The sequence below is a fragment of the Chrysochloris asiatica genome, unplaced genomic scaffold (genome assembly GCF_000296735.1).
Source record: "Chrysochloris asiatica unplaced genomic scaffold, ChrAsi1.0 scaffold00040, whole genome shotgun sequence".
In the NCBI taxonomy this organism is placed as follows: Eukaryota; Metazoa; Chordata; class Mammalia; order Afrosoricida; family Chrysochloridae; genus Chrysochloris; species Chrysochloris asiatica.
This window is the reverse complement of record NW_006408558.1, coordinates 10,746,427-10,760,919: the sequence shown is the minus strand read 5'-3', so window position 1 is coordinate 10,760,919 and position 14,493 is coordinate 10,746,427. Positions and strand designations below refer to the sequence as shown.

General features: G+C 42.0%; 1 pseudogene; it reads right to left on the bottom strand.

Moving 5' to 3' along the window:
• The window catches only part of LOC102828257, an 86,296-nt pseudogene that overhangs the window by 65,690 nt on the left and 6,113 nt on the right, over positions 1-14,493 (bottom strand).

Below are 14,493 nucleotides of genomic sequence, written 5' to 3'. Positions count from 1 at the left end.
TAAAGACAATATTCCCACTGAGTTAGGCCTTCATTCATATCACGTGAAGCCACAGAAAAGAGAACTATTATATTATCATATTCTCTCTCACACACACACATACAATTCTTAAATCAGAGTGTCAAAACTCAGCAAGCAGAGACTGAGCTGGCCCTCTCTGGTCAGGGTTTGCTTCCCACCTCATCCTCAGACCTGAGAGACTTCACCATCAAAGTGATACTCCTCCTTCCCCTTCTTTGCTGCCTAAAAATCTCAAGATTTTAGAGAAATAAAAGGTATATAAAAGTACAAAATCTATACAATTATATAAATGATATGGACTCCTGGCGAGCACTGTGGGTTAATGCGCCAGATTGCAAAGCCATTTGAACTGCAAGGTTGGCGGTTCAAGCTCACCAGCTGCTCCTTGGAAACCCTATACAGGGTCACTATGGGTCGGAATCGACTCAACTGCATTTAACAACAACAAGACGTCAAATGTCTCTAGAAAATGTCAGGAACTTTGCTGAATTGGGGGATCTCTTAAGAGTCTTCCCAGCTATCAAGTTATGGACACTTCCAGAATCTGGATTCATACAGCCCTCCACGTTAACAATTGCACGTGCCTCTGCAGTCTTGGTGTGGTGCTGTAGGATAAGCACTGTACTACTAACTACAAGGTTGGTGGTTCAAACTCACCTGTTACTCCTTGGAAACCCTATCCTGGGTCACTAAGAGTGGGAACCGACTCGATGGAATTTAACAACTACTGTTCTGCTAGTGGTTCAGGTCGGAATATATCAGTGAGGAGCTCTGGTAGCGTAGTGGTTACAAATCAGGCTGCGAACCTTAAGGTCAGCAGTTTGAAACTACCAGCTGCTCCGCGGGAGAAAGATGAGGCTTTCTACTCCCGTAAAGATTTACACCCTTGGAAACCCTGTACAGGGTCACTATGGGTCAGAACCGACTCGACGGCACTTAACAACAACAACATTCAAAGTCATCACTAAATTGACTGATCCTTACTGGGTGACAAGTAACCTTCATGGGTTAAGCACTGCGTTGCTAACCTCAAGGTCAGCTGTTCGAATGCACCAGCTGCTTCATGAGCAAAAGATAAGGCTGTCAGCTCCTGTAAAGAAACCCCACATAACACTGCTATAAATCAAAACCGAGCCGGTGGCAGTGGGTCTTTTGGTATGGTACTATGGGACAGGTACTAAGAGCTTTCCTCACTTAAAAACACTCTGTGAGGTAGCTCATCATGGTTACTGCTGCTGTTGTTGTTAAAGTGCCGTCACGTCAGTTCCCTACTCACAGCAATCCTGTATAGATTTTTCGAAGCTTTAAATCTTTGCAGGAGCAAAAAGCCTCATTTTTCTCCCATGGAGCGGCTGGCTGGTGGGTGTGAACCGATGACCTTGTGATTCTCAGTCTAGAGCTTATCACACAGAGCCACCGCGCTTGCTTCCTCGTTAGCTGCTGTCACGTCTGCTCTGTCTCATGGCGAGCCCCTGCACACTAGAATGAACTGGCCAGTCCTGCATCGTCATTATGATGTCATCTTTATGATTATTGGTATGCATGGGTCTACTGTAGCAGCCACGGTGTATTCTAAGTGCTTTCCAACCTAGGGGGCTCCTCTCATCTCCCAGTGCTCTATCACACAGCATTCTGGGATAGTACTTGGGTGTCCACTGGCTGTTTTCTGGAAGCAGATAAAGGCCTTTCTTCCTAGATTGTCTTAGTTTGGAAGCTCTGCTGAGCCCTCTTCCCCATGGGTGACCCTGCCATCATTTCAAAGACCAGTAACATATTTTCCAGTATCACAGCAACATGCAAGCCACCACAGTACAACATACTGACAGACAAGTGGTGGCGGTGGTGGTGGTGGTGGCTTTTAAGTGCCTTAGAAGCAGTTCTGATCCATAGCAACCCTGCATAGGGTTTCCAAGGAGCAGCTGGTAAGCCTGAATGTTGTAGTCCTACACATTAACCCACAGTACTACACCAGGGTGATGGCAGTGATCATTATCATTTCTATATTATTTTTTTAAAAAGCTAAGAGTTCATACCGATCCTGCTGTTGTTGTTAAGCAGATAGTACATGCAAAAGCCAGCATGTAAGTCAAGATCCCTTTGTTGACAGAGATGCATCATCTCAGCACTGTACCACCTCTCCAAGATTGATCTTGCTATCAACACTTGTGTACTTAATATAAAAAATGAAATATCAAATTATCAATGTATTCTTCCCCTGAGTTGGTATGTCATAGTAACGTTACGATTTTTGGATATAACTTTCTTTAGATTTTAATTCCAAAGCTAAACTGAAACCAACATGTTCATATTTTAGCCAGAAGTATTTATGGTTCTTTTAGTCAAATAAAGACGTCAAATAATACCTATTCTGGATGCCAAACCACTTCAAGTAAAGACCTAAAACCCAAGTCCAACCTAAAGGGCACATTTCCATTAGAAAGAGGGCACATAATATCATCACAACCTGTGTGCCAATCTTGAAACAAAGATGGGAAATTAATGTGGTACTATAGGAAAAGCACTGGATCACAAAGTTGGTTAGGACCGTAAAACTGGCGGTTCCAACTCACCAGCAACTCCTCGGAAACCCTATATAGGGTCAAAATGAGCTGGAATCAACTTGATGGCACCTAATAATATAATATGTATTAATTTTAAAAACAATGAAACAAGTTTGTTGTTGTTGTTAAGTTCCGTAGAGTTGGTTCTGACCTATAGCAACCCTGAACAGGGTTTCCGAGGCTGTAAATCTTTACGGGAGCAGAAAGCCTTATCTTTCTCCCGCGGAGCAGCAGGTAGTTTCGAACTGCTGACCTTGAGGTTCGCAGTCCGATTCGTAACCACTACGCTACCAGAGCACAAATGCTATATATTTGAAATCACTGCAACATAAAATAAGTATGAGCATATGAGGAAACCAATATACTTAATTATGTCATTGTTGTTAAGTGCCATCTCCAACTCATAACAACCCTGAATAAGGTTTGCAAGGAGCAGCCGGTTCAAATCCACCTTGCAGTTGAGTGCTTATCCTACAGTGTGCCACACAAGGACTCCATACTTAGGGTCACATAATAATTTTCCTTTTGTGTATGTGTAAATAAGAAGCCCTGGTGGCACTGTGGAATAAGTGTTGTGCTACCAACCACAAGGTCATTGGTTCAAGACCACCAATTGCTCCGTGGGAGAAAGATGTCTGCTCTCATAAAGATTTACAGTCTTGGAAACTCTATGGATGGTTTCTAACTGTCCTCTAGGGTTGTTATAATGGAAATAGACTCAATGGCAGTGGGTAAACGTATACATGTGTGTTATACACTGAACTGTGCCCTTCAAAAATATGTGTTTAGGGATGGGCAACTTGGACATTAGCTACCCAAAATGAGTCGGGGGGGACCTACAAAGGCAAGGAGTGACTGGCTTACAAGCTTTCAAAAGGGATCCTAGATCCAGAGAGTGTGGAGGAAGGTAGAATCTCCACTGAGTAGTATCCAATCTGTCTAGGCGGGGCTGATGAAAGGAAATGCAGATATGTCTCTTATGATACAATAGTGAATAATTGTTATCAGGACTGATTGTGAGGATTAGAAATGTAAAGGTAGATGTTTTGTGGCAAGAAGGGGAGTGATTAACTTTGCAGTGTAAGAGTGGAGGTCCCTGGGACCATCAAGGGAGAAGAGAAGAGAGCAGGACCCTACCCAGAGAAGCAGTGATGCCTGAAATGGAGCCAGAGATGATGATGTGGAGCTATGGAACAGCTGAAGACTCTAGACCCAGAGAGGGAGAGTAACTGTGTGCTGATGACTGGGGGGCAGGCTTGCAGGGTATACCCTTTGGTTGGTTGATGATGCATAGAAGGGGATTGTAACCATGGCAATGAAACGATATTCGATAGGATGAATCTAAAACTAATGTTCTCCCATGTAAACGATCACATAATTCACAATAAAACATTAAAAAAAAAAGTATCATGGACTGCCAAAAGAACAAACCAATCTGTGTTGGTAGACATACAGCCAGAATGTTCTCTGGAAGCCAGGATGGCCAGACTTCATCTCTCATACTTCAAACATATTGTCAGAAGGGACCAGTCTCTGGAGAAGGATATCATGTTTGGTAAAATGGAAGACTAGAGGAAGACCCCCAATGAGATGGGTTGGCACAGTGACAGCAACGATGGGCAAATAAGCAGCAACAATTGTGAGGTTGGCCCATGACTGGGCAGTGTTTCCTTCTGTTGTGTATAGGGTTACTATGAGTCAGTTCCGCTTGATGGTACCTAACAACAAGAAGTGGATTCTGACTCATAGCAACCCTGTACAGTGTTTCTGAGGCTTTAAATCTTTGCAAGAGCAGAAAGACTCATCTTTCTCCCACAGAGTGGCTAGTGGTCTTCAACTGATGACTTTGTGACTTGCAGTCCCGTGCTTAGCCTACCGAGCCACCTCAACCCCAGTATTAGTATAGGGTATATCTTAAATAAATTTCTTTTGAGATATAAAAGAACAAACAAGCAAATGAGTAAAACTAAGATGGGAGAAGAGAGATGCGCTTCTTGACCACAGGGCCTTTGCACACGACTCTACCCTTGCTAAGTCTGCTCCCCAAGTCAGTCTATATTCTTCATGAAGTAACTCTGAATTCTCCTTGGAGGCCAGGATGGCTAAGCTTCGTCTCTCCTACTTTGGACATGTAGTCCGGAGGAAACAATCGTTGGAGAAGGATGTCATGCTGGGTAGGGTGGAGGGTCAGAGAAAAAGAGGAAGACCTCCAACGAGATGGATCGGCCAGGTGGCATCATTGATGGACTCGGGGGTGGCAGCGGTGGTGAGGTTGGCCCAGGATCGAACATTGTTTCGTTCTGCTGTGCATGGAGTCGCTATGAGTCGGTTCCGACTCGATGGCACCTGACAACAACAACAACTCTGAATTCTGTTCTCATTCAAGCTCTCACAGCATTCCTCCTCTCCTCAAAAAAATTCTTTCCTGACCTACTTGGCTAGCTCACTACCTCTTGCTACGTGCTTTCAGAGAATCATTTTCCATCATTTTGTTCATGTTGCTCATCATTGTAATGTTCCAGTAATTTGTTTGATTCATTGGTTAATGCTTCTCTTCCCCACTCATTAGAAAGTTCCACAAAGGCAGAATTGCGTCTGCTTGCACCCACACATTTATCAACATCCAATAGAATGACTGGCTTGGTGTGGTTAATTACTGTAGAGTCAGTTCCAACTGCAAGCGACCATGTATAGGATTTCTGGGATGCAGCTGGTGAGTTTGAACCAGCGATCCTGTGATTAAAATCAACCTTGCGGTCCAGTGCTTATCCTACAGTGCCACAGCAGGACTCCACTTGACTCAATTATCAACACTCATGGAAGCAGCAGTCAAGAAATCAAACGACTTATTGCATTAGTCAAATCTGCTGCACAAAACCTTTTTAAAGTGTTGAAGAGCAGATGTCAGTGTGAGGACTATGGTGCACCTGACCCAAGCCATGGTATTTTCAATAACCTCATATGCATGCAATAGCTAGACAGTGAATACGGAAGACCATAGAAGAATTGATGCTTTTGAGTTATGGTGTTGGAACAGAATATTGAAAGTGCCATAGGCTGTCAAAAGAACCAACAGATCTGTGTTGGAAGAAGTGCAGCCAGAGTGCTCCTTGGAGGCCAGGATGGCCAAACTTCATCTCTCCTAGTTTGGACATATTGTCAGGAGGAACCAGTCACTGGAGAAAAATATCATGTTTGGTAAGGTGGAGGGTCAGAGAAAAGACGAAGACCCCCAGCGAGATGGATCGGTAAAGTGGCAGCATCAACTGCTTCAAGCCTGGCAACAATTATGAGGTTGGCCCAGAACAGGGCAGTGTTTCGTTCTGTTGTGCATAGGGTCGCTATGAGTTGGTACTGACTCTTTAGCACCTAACAATAACAACAATATATTAATGTATAATAAAGAGCTCTGGTAGCATATTGGTTACAAGTTGGGCTGCAAACTTCAAGGTCAGCAGATCAAAACTACGAGCTGTTCCGTGGGAGAAAGATGAGGCTTTCGGCTCCCATAAAGATTTACAGCCTCCGGAATTCCATACAGGTTTGCTATGAGTGGGAACCGACTCCACGGCACATCACCACCACCACCACCACCACCACCACCATTAAGAGTATGCTGGATGAATAAATGAGTAAAGGAAGAAAGCAGGGAGGGAGAAAAGAACAAAGGAAGGGAAGGAGGAAGAGAAAGATGGAGGGATAGAAGATGAGACATAGAAAGGAACACAGGAAGAAAAGCCTTTATTGATTATGGCATAATTAACATTTGTTTAATTATGTGCTGATAGTTTGACAACACACAGAGTTTAACATATACGTCCTTTTGAAGGACATGCAAGACTCCTTGTGATCTGATGGCAGCCCACTGCATCTCCCCTCTAGTTGCACATGACACACAGCCCTCTTGATCCCTTGTAGCCCTAACCAACCATGCCTCACCCCTACTTGTCTCCTTACTCTGTTCTCTTTCCTGTGGCACCTGGGCTTTCCAACTGAGACTCATCTTTCAGCCTCAGGACTGCTTTTCTGTGAAGACTTTCCTAATCCCTTCTGGGAAATGGAGGCTCTCTTTTTCCATTTTGCCACAACAACTTCTACCTTTGCCTATTAAAGCAATTATCATATTTCCTTGCACTTGTTTCTTAGGTAAGTCCCTTTCTCCCACGACACTGTGAGTCCCTTAAAGGCAAGGTAGAAGAATGTTTCATCACTATCCCCAGAGTTTAGCACAGCAGCCTGATATATTATTTCCAATAAATAACTATTTGTTAGGTTAATAAAAGAAGAAATATGAATAAGATATATATGTGTGTGTATATAAATCATACACAGAAACAGGAGTCACTGGGTGGTGAAGACAGTTAATGTACTTTTTGCTAACTAAAAGGATGGCAGCCCAAGTTCATACAGAGGTGCCTTGGAATAAAGGCCTGGTAACCAACTCCCTAAAAATCAGCCATTGAAAACCTTAGAGAACCCAGCTCCACTCTGACACAAATGTTGTAGTCATGATTCAGAAGATAATTCCATGACGATTCGTTTTACATACATATGTGTCTTATATGAAGTCCTGGTGTGGTGCTGTGAGTTAAGGTGCTAGACTGCAAAGTCAGTTTGAACCACAAGGTCGGCGGTTCAAGCTCACTAGTCTCTCCTTGGAAACCCTATACAGGGTCACTATGGGTCAAAACTGACTCAACAGCACTTAACAATAACAAATATATACATACATCTGTATATTTCATACGTGCAAAACTCTAGAGTTGAGTTTTTGAAAGACATGATTCTTATTTTAAAATACTGTGAGTCATAATGGTTATAAATTCACTGTAAAATGGACCTAATAATATCTACCTCAAAGGGTAGGAACCTATGGCAGGACGGTTAAGCAATCCTCTGATAACTATTGTTGTTGTTGTGAAGTGCTGTCGAGCCAATTCTGATTCATAGCGACCCTGTATAAGGTTTCCAAGGAGCAGCTGACAGATTTGAACTGATAAAAGGTTGGCAATTCAAACTACCCAGAGGTTCCACAAGATAAAAGACCTAGTGATCTGCTTCCAAACTGTAACCAAGGAGCAGTTCTGTCATAAAGAGTTGCTACGAATCATAATCAATTCGATGGCATCTAACAACAACAACCTCAAAGTGTAGCTAGGAGGATTGGTAGCGTAGTGGTTACGAATCGGGCTGCGAACCTCACAGTCAGCAGTTTGAAACTACCAGCGGTTCCGCAGGATAAAGATGAGGCTTTCTGCTCCCGTAAAGATTTACAGCCTCAGAAACCCTGTGCAGGGTCACTGTGAGTCGTAACCGACTCCACGGTACTTAACAACAACATGAGTGAAATATTTAGAACATAGTTCATTGTACTGAAAATTCTCTATAAATAGTAATTCTATAATCATTATTACTATCATTTGATTTGTAAAGACAATTAAGTTGAATTTATGATTATGCTTCAAATTTCACAGTTCTGATTGCCAATTTTTTTCTTCCTCTTAGGACGTCAATAATATGACAACTCTGTTAAGGCCATAAAATGGTCAGTGAGACACTCAAGAGTACTAAGGAGAAAGCAAAAATCTTTTTCACTATGTTGTTGTTGTTGTTATGTGCCGTGGAGTCGGAACCGACTCATAGCGACCCTGTACAGGGTTTCCGAGGGTGTAAATCTTTACGGGAGTAGAAAGCCTCATCTTTCTCCCGCGGAGCAGCTGGTAGTTTCGAACTGCTGACCTTGCGGTTCACAGCCCAAGTCGTAACCACTACGCTACCAGAGCTCCTTTTCACTATAGCCGAGGACAAATGATTGCTTCAGTACTTTGAACTATATGATGTGCTGTTCTTTGTTAAGTGCCGTCGAGTCCATTCCAAATCACAGCAATCCTAGCTAGGGTTTCCGAGGAGCAGCTGGTGGGTTCGAACCACCAACCTTGTGGTCCAGTGCATTATCCTATAGCGCCACAGCAGGACTCCAACAAGATATGTAGAGGTACAAAAGTATCAATAGGAAACACTAAAATGTCTATAAAAGCTAAGTGACAGAAATAACAAATACTGTAATTCAAGTGCTAAAAAACAGACCAAATAATTATAAACACTGTACATTATTTATTTTGTGAAGAAAACAAGATATACATATTCATTCATTATTTAAAAATGGTTGGACAGAGTAATATATATGACTTTATAAGTGAAAAGTATTTGTTGAATGAACACACACACACACACACCCTGGGACCCCACCAGAGGAAAAAACAATTCATTGTCAAAACAACAATTCCAACCCATAGAGAGCCTACAAGGCAGAGCAGAACGGCCCTTTGATAAATATAGTCCTAAAATGTTTGAAATAATAGCAAACATATTTCATCTATTAGATGCTATTCTGATTCAGAATTGCTGAAATTTAATGAAACAGACCATGTAAAGAGGAAACTGAAAAGAAAAACAACAATATAAAAATGAGTTACTTAAGTATGTCTTCAGTATGTAGTTGATCTGAATGAACTGGTAATAATTTGTTTTACAAAGCACAGGTATAATTATGGCCTGTATTACCCTATCTTTTGTACACTGGTGAAATTTAAAGAACGTATACTAAATTGTTTTATATACTATGTGCTATTGAGTTACAAGGAGTCCTGGTGTGGCGCTGTGGATTAATGCACTGGACTGCAAAGTAGGTGTGAACCACGAGGTTAGCAGTTCAACCTCACCAGCCGTTCCTCAGAAGCCCTATACAGGGTTGCTATGGGTCAGAACTGACTCGACAGCACTTTACAACAACAACACTGAATTATAAAGGAGTCCTAATGGCACTATGGCCTAGACATTGAGCTACTAACAGCAAGGTCGGTGGTTCAAATCCTCCTGCCATCCTCAAAAGAAAGATAAGGCTGTCAGCTCCCATAAAGATTTACATCCTATATAGGGTCACTGTGAGTTGGATTTGACTTGAAGGCAGTGTGTATTGAGTTATAAAGAGCCCTAGTGGTCAATGGCTAAGCACTGAGCTGCTAACCAAAAGGTGGGTGGTTTGAATTCATCCAGTGAGTTCACATGAGAAATCCCTGGTGATCTGCCTCCATTGCTTCCATAAGGATTACAGCCTAGAAAACTCTACAAGGCAGTTCTACTTTGTCACATAGGGTCACAAGGAATCCATACTGACTCAACAGTGCCTGACAGCAACAGTCACCCTGAGATATAAGAGACCATCATGATTTTTATGTTGAGGTTTCTATTCTTTTAAACGGAATTAGAATTTAATCATTGGTCACAACTGTACCAGTTTAACATAAAGCAAATCTATTTCTCTTTATAACATAAACACAGGTATGAAAGTAAGATACAAAGATAAAATAGACATATTTAACCAAAGAAGTTACAGTTGAATTAGACAAGTCCGATCTGAATTTACTACTAATTTCATTTGTGTGATACCTGTGTTTATGTCACATAATTTGGTAAAATTCTATGCCGTTCCCTCAGCCTGTAACGCCCATAACTCAAACCTTGCCAGTCTTTTAGATCAGCACAGAAGACTCTTCTGTGAGGTGCTCAAGAAATCTCTTATTTACCATGCCATGTAATTTAAGGAACCCAGGGTCTATCCTCCCCTCTGGAGGTGAGCTCCTTAGAGACACTGGGCCAAGTCTGAGTACTTTTCGCACCCTGTTCTTAGCAGGTAATATATTCTAGGTAAATAAGGTCCGATGTATCCACAAGCACACCCACCTCGATACTCATCAGTCTACGGTAGAAATATCACTAATTGGGAGCTAATGTTAAAAGGCTGAAGTCAAACATTTTTTCATTTTGAGTGAAATGAAGCTCATAGAATTTTCACTTCCAGATGCATCAGCATCACATAAAAGATGTTGAAAAGAGTTTTCAAAAAGGAGACACACTGCATATTTTCCTGTCTGAGGATTAGTCTGAAAATGTCAAGCTTCACCGAGGGCCTCTGGGTGTTCTTGAGACAAACATTCGGTTAGGCATTGCTTCCAGACACTCAAGTGATTCTGACCCGCTGTAGGTGGTTCCTGGGAAAGGTTTGTCTTTCCCTCCCGATTGTTGTTGTTACTGTTAGGTGCCATGGAGTCGGTACCAACTCATAGCGACACTATGCACAACAGAACAAAACACTGCTCAATCCTGGGCCAACCTCACAATTGTTGCCATGCTTGAGCCCACTGTTTCTGCCACTTTGCCAATCCATCTCGCTGAGGGTCTTTCTCTTTTTCTCTCACCCTCCACCATACCAAACATGATATAGTTTTCCAGCGACTGGTCCCTCCTGACAATATGTCCGAAGCATGAGAGACGAAGTTTGACAATCCTGGCCTCCAAGGAGCACTCTGGCTGCACTTGTTCCAATACAGATCTGTTGATTCTTTTGGCAGCCCATGGCACTTTCAATATTCTTCTCCAACACCATTAACTCAAAAGCATCAATTCTTCTACTGTCTATTCTTATCAATGGAGAAAAGACTGAAGTTGTCAGGGACTTCATTCTTCTTCAATCAACTATCAACACTCATGGAAGCAGCAGCCAAGAAATCAAACGACGTATTGCATTAGACAAATCTGCTGCACAAGACCTTTTAAAAGTGTTGAAGAGCAAAGATGTCAACTTGAGGACTAAGGCGCACCTGACCCAAGCCATGGTATTTCCAATAATCTCATATGCATGTGAAAGCTGGACCGTGAATAAGGAAGACCATAGAAGAATTGATGCCCCTCCTGATACTGGCCAGCAATTCAGTGATGATGAGTCTTGCTTGGAAGCAGGGAAGGTCAGTACCTAAAGAAATCGAAGCCAGCTCTGGCTTACATTTTCCACCTTCATTGCAATTTTTATTTCCACATGGACCACCTTTAATTTTTCAAGACGGAATTTTGGAGCCTGGCCAGGTAACATATTGCATCATGGTACATGATTTAGATAGCACCCAGTTTTAACTGTAATTTTATTTTTCTGTTAGAAACGATGCACATAAGCACAAGCTTCTCTGCGCACTGCCAAGGAATGCATTTGATGGGCCATAGGGAGTCCTGGTGTGGCGCTGTGGGCTAATGCATCAGACTGCAAAACCGTTTGAACTGCAAGGATGGTGGTTCAGGTTGGTGGTTCAAGCTCATCAGCTGCTCCTCAGTAACTCTACACAGAGTCGCTATGGGTCTAATAGACTCCAAAGCACTTAACAACAACAACAGGCTCTGTTTACCATTACACAGTAATGCTAAACTGTTTTCCAAAACTGGTATGCAAATCTACAATCCTTTGAGCAGTGTATCCTTTTTTGTTTGTTGTTTAAACTGTGAAAGCATTTAAGTATCAGAGACCTACTGTCTTCAAAGTTGAAGTTTTTGTTTTATAGGCGGAAACCAAAACTACACAAAGCAACCATTCCACTGCCTTTGAGTTGGATAGGACTCACAGTAACCTTAAAGGATTTCTGAGATTGTATCTCTTTATGGAAACTCTCACATCTTCATTCTATGAATCAGTTGGGGGGTTTGAACTGTACCTTGAGTTTAGCAGGCTAATGCTCAACTTACTGAGTGACCAGGTGTTTTTTTTTTTTTTAATAGGCACAAGAATATGAGTATCTATAAAGAACTTTGTATACCTCTCACTCTCTTTATAACTAAAGTTTATACTTTGTTGTTATGACTCCCCGTGTGCAGAGCAGAACCAGACAGAACAAATGAATTGGCTCTCACTCATAGTGACTCTGTATAGGGTTTCTGAGGAGCGACTGGTGGGTTTGAACCACCAGTCTTGCGGTTAGTAGTCCAGTGCTTATCTTACAGCATCACACCAGGACTCCTCCTAAGTTATGCATTGTGGTTGTTATGTGCCTTGGAGTCGGTTCTGACTCATAGCGACCCTGTACAGTGTTTCCGAGGTTGTAAATCTTTACGGGAGCAAAAAGCCTCATCGTTCTCCCGTGGAACACCTGGTAGTTTCGAACTGCTGACCTTGAGGTGAGCAGTCCAATTCGTAACCACTACACTACCAGAGCTCCTTAAGTTATGCATAACAATCTTCAAATGTGGCATTTACTAACTGCTTCAACTGGACTAACAGAACATTGGTCAGGGTTTCAAACCCACCGCCACTGCTCAGGAGAAAGATGTGGTAATCTGCTTAAATAAAGATTTATAGCCACAGAAACCCTATGGGGACAATTCTACTCTGTCCTATAGTGTGAAATCGATTCAATAGCAATAGGGTTGTTTTGTTGTTGGCCTGCTGGACTAGTAACAACTGGTACTGAATCAATTCCTACTGCAGGACTGAGTGGCCTACTGGACTACCGGGAGTCCTGGTATGGTGCTGTGGGTTAATGCACTGGATTGCAAAGTCAGTTTGAAACACAAGGTGGGTGGTTCGAGGTTACCAGACACTCCTCAGAAACCCTATACAGGGTCGCTATGGGTCGGAACTGACTCGATGGCACTTAACAGCAACAACTGGACTAACGGCAAATAAACTGAAGGGTACACATGTGGTTTTATTTCCCAATCTTTTTTTTTTTTCTTTTCGTTTTTAAACTTTTTATTATGAATTGAGTGATAGTTTACAGACAAGATTGTCAGTTTTCCATTCAACAAATCACACACTTTATTTCATCTCAATGATTGCAATCCCCTCCATGGAACAACAGTTGTCCCACTTCCTCCCTGTGTTTCCTTTATCCATTCCGTCCCCCTTCCCATCTTTTCTCAACTCTGTCCTTAGATAAATGCTGCCCTTTTGATTTCGAATGACTGACCATTCCATGGTGAACATAATCCATCATTTAATTCTTAAGCAAGATGACTACCAAAAATGTCAAAGAATGCCCTACAGGATACAACAAAGCCCCAACTTGGAACAGAGACAACCAAACTTGTCCTCTTGGAACAGAAAAACATGCCTAACTGTTAAGTACATAAAACTATGTCAAATTGAGATTATTTTTTATTTCCCTTTTTGTTAGGAAGAGGCTTCCATGGAAAAAGTCCATCACCTTTTAATTCCATTTTTCCATGAACTTTTGAAGCTCCCCAGTATGAGAAGAATCTTAGTTTTTATTATAGAGAAGCAAATTTTTTTTTTTAAAAGAAAACCTTTGTAATGAAGTTTTGCTACACTTAGACTTGGAGTCCTGGTGTGGCACTGTAAGATAAGTACTGGACTGCTAGCCACAAGGTCAGCGGTTCTAACCCATATATATACAGGGTCACTCTGAGTCAGAACTGACTTGATGGCAATTAACAACAGCAAAAACACTCAGGCTTAGAGGAAACTAATTTCTTCCTAAACCAGGGTCAGCATGCTTCAGTCTTTTGAGCATTGTGTCCTGGCCTCAAACTCTGAGCTCCAAACTAGTCAGCCCTCTACCTACCGCCCAGATCTATCTGTCCTAAGTGTAGAACCAGCAGTTAAAGGGCATGAAGAGATGCCAAGAATACACAGGGCAGACTTAATGTTACAATGGCAACATCAAGGAAAGATCAGAGCAAATGTCAATATTACTCTGTAGAGAAACTTTTACCTTCTTTAACTAAAAGGAATGAGTATCAGGACAATGTTCTGCAATACATAGTTGTCTTTGGCCAGTATGTGTTTGTCTATTCCCTTTCCACAGTCGTTCACTATTAGTGGTAATCACTCTCTTGAACTGTGTGAATTTCAAGATCTTGTTCATGGTCAGGTGTTCTCTCTCCACTCTGACCTTTGTTATTCTTTGCTCCCTCCCCACTTAAAATAAAAAGTCACAGTCTTCAAGTCAATTCTGACTCCTAGTGACCCTATAAGAGTAGAAATGCCCCCATAACATTTTGGGGGCGCTATAATTCTTTAAAGAAGCAGACTGCTACATCTTTCTCCGGTACAATGGCTAGTGGGTTC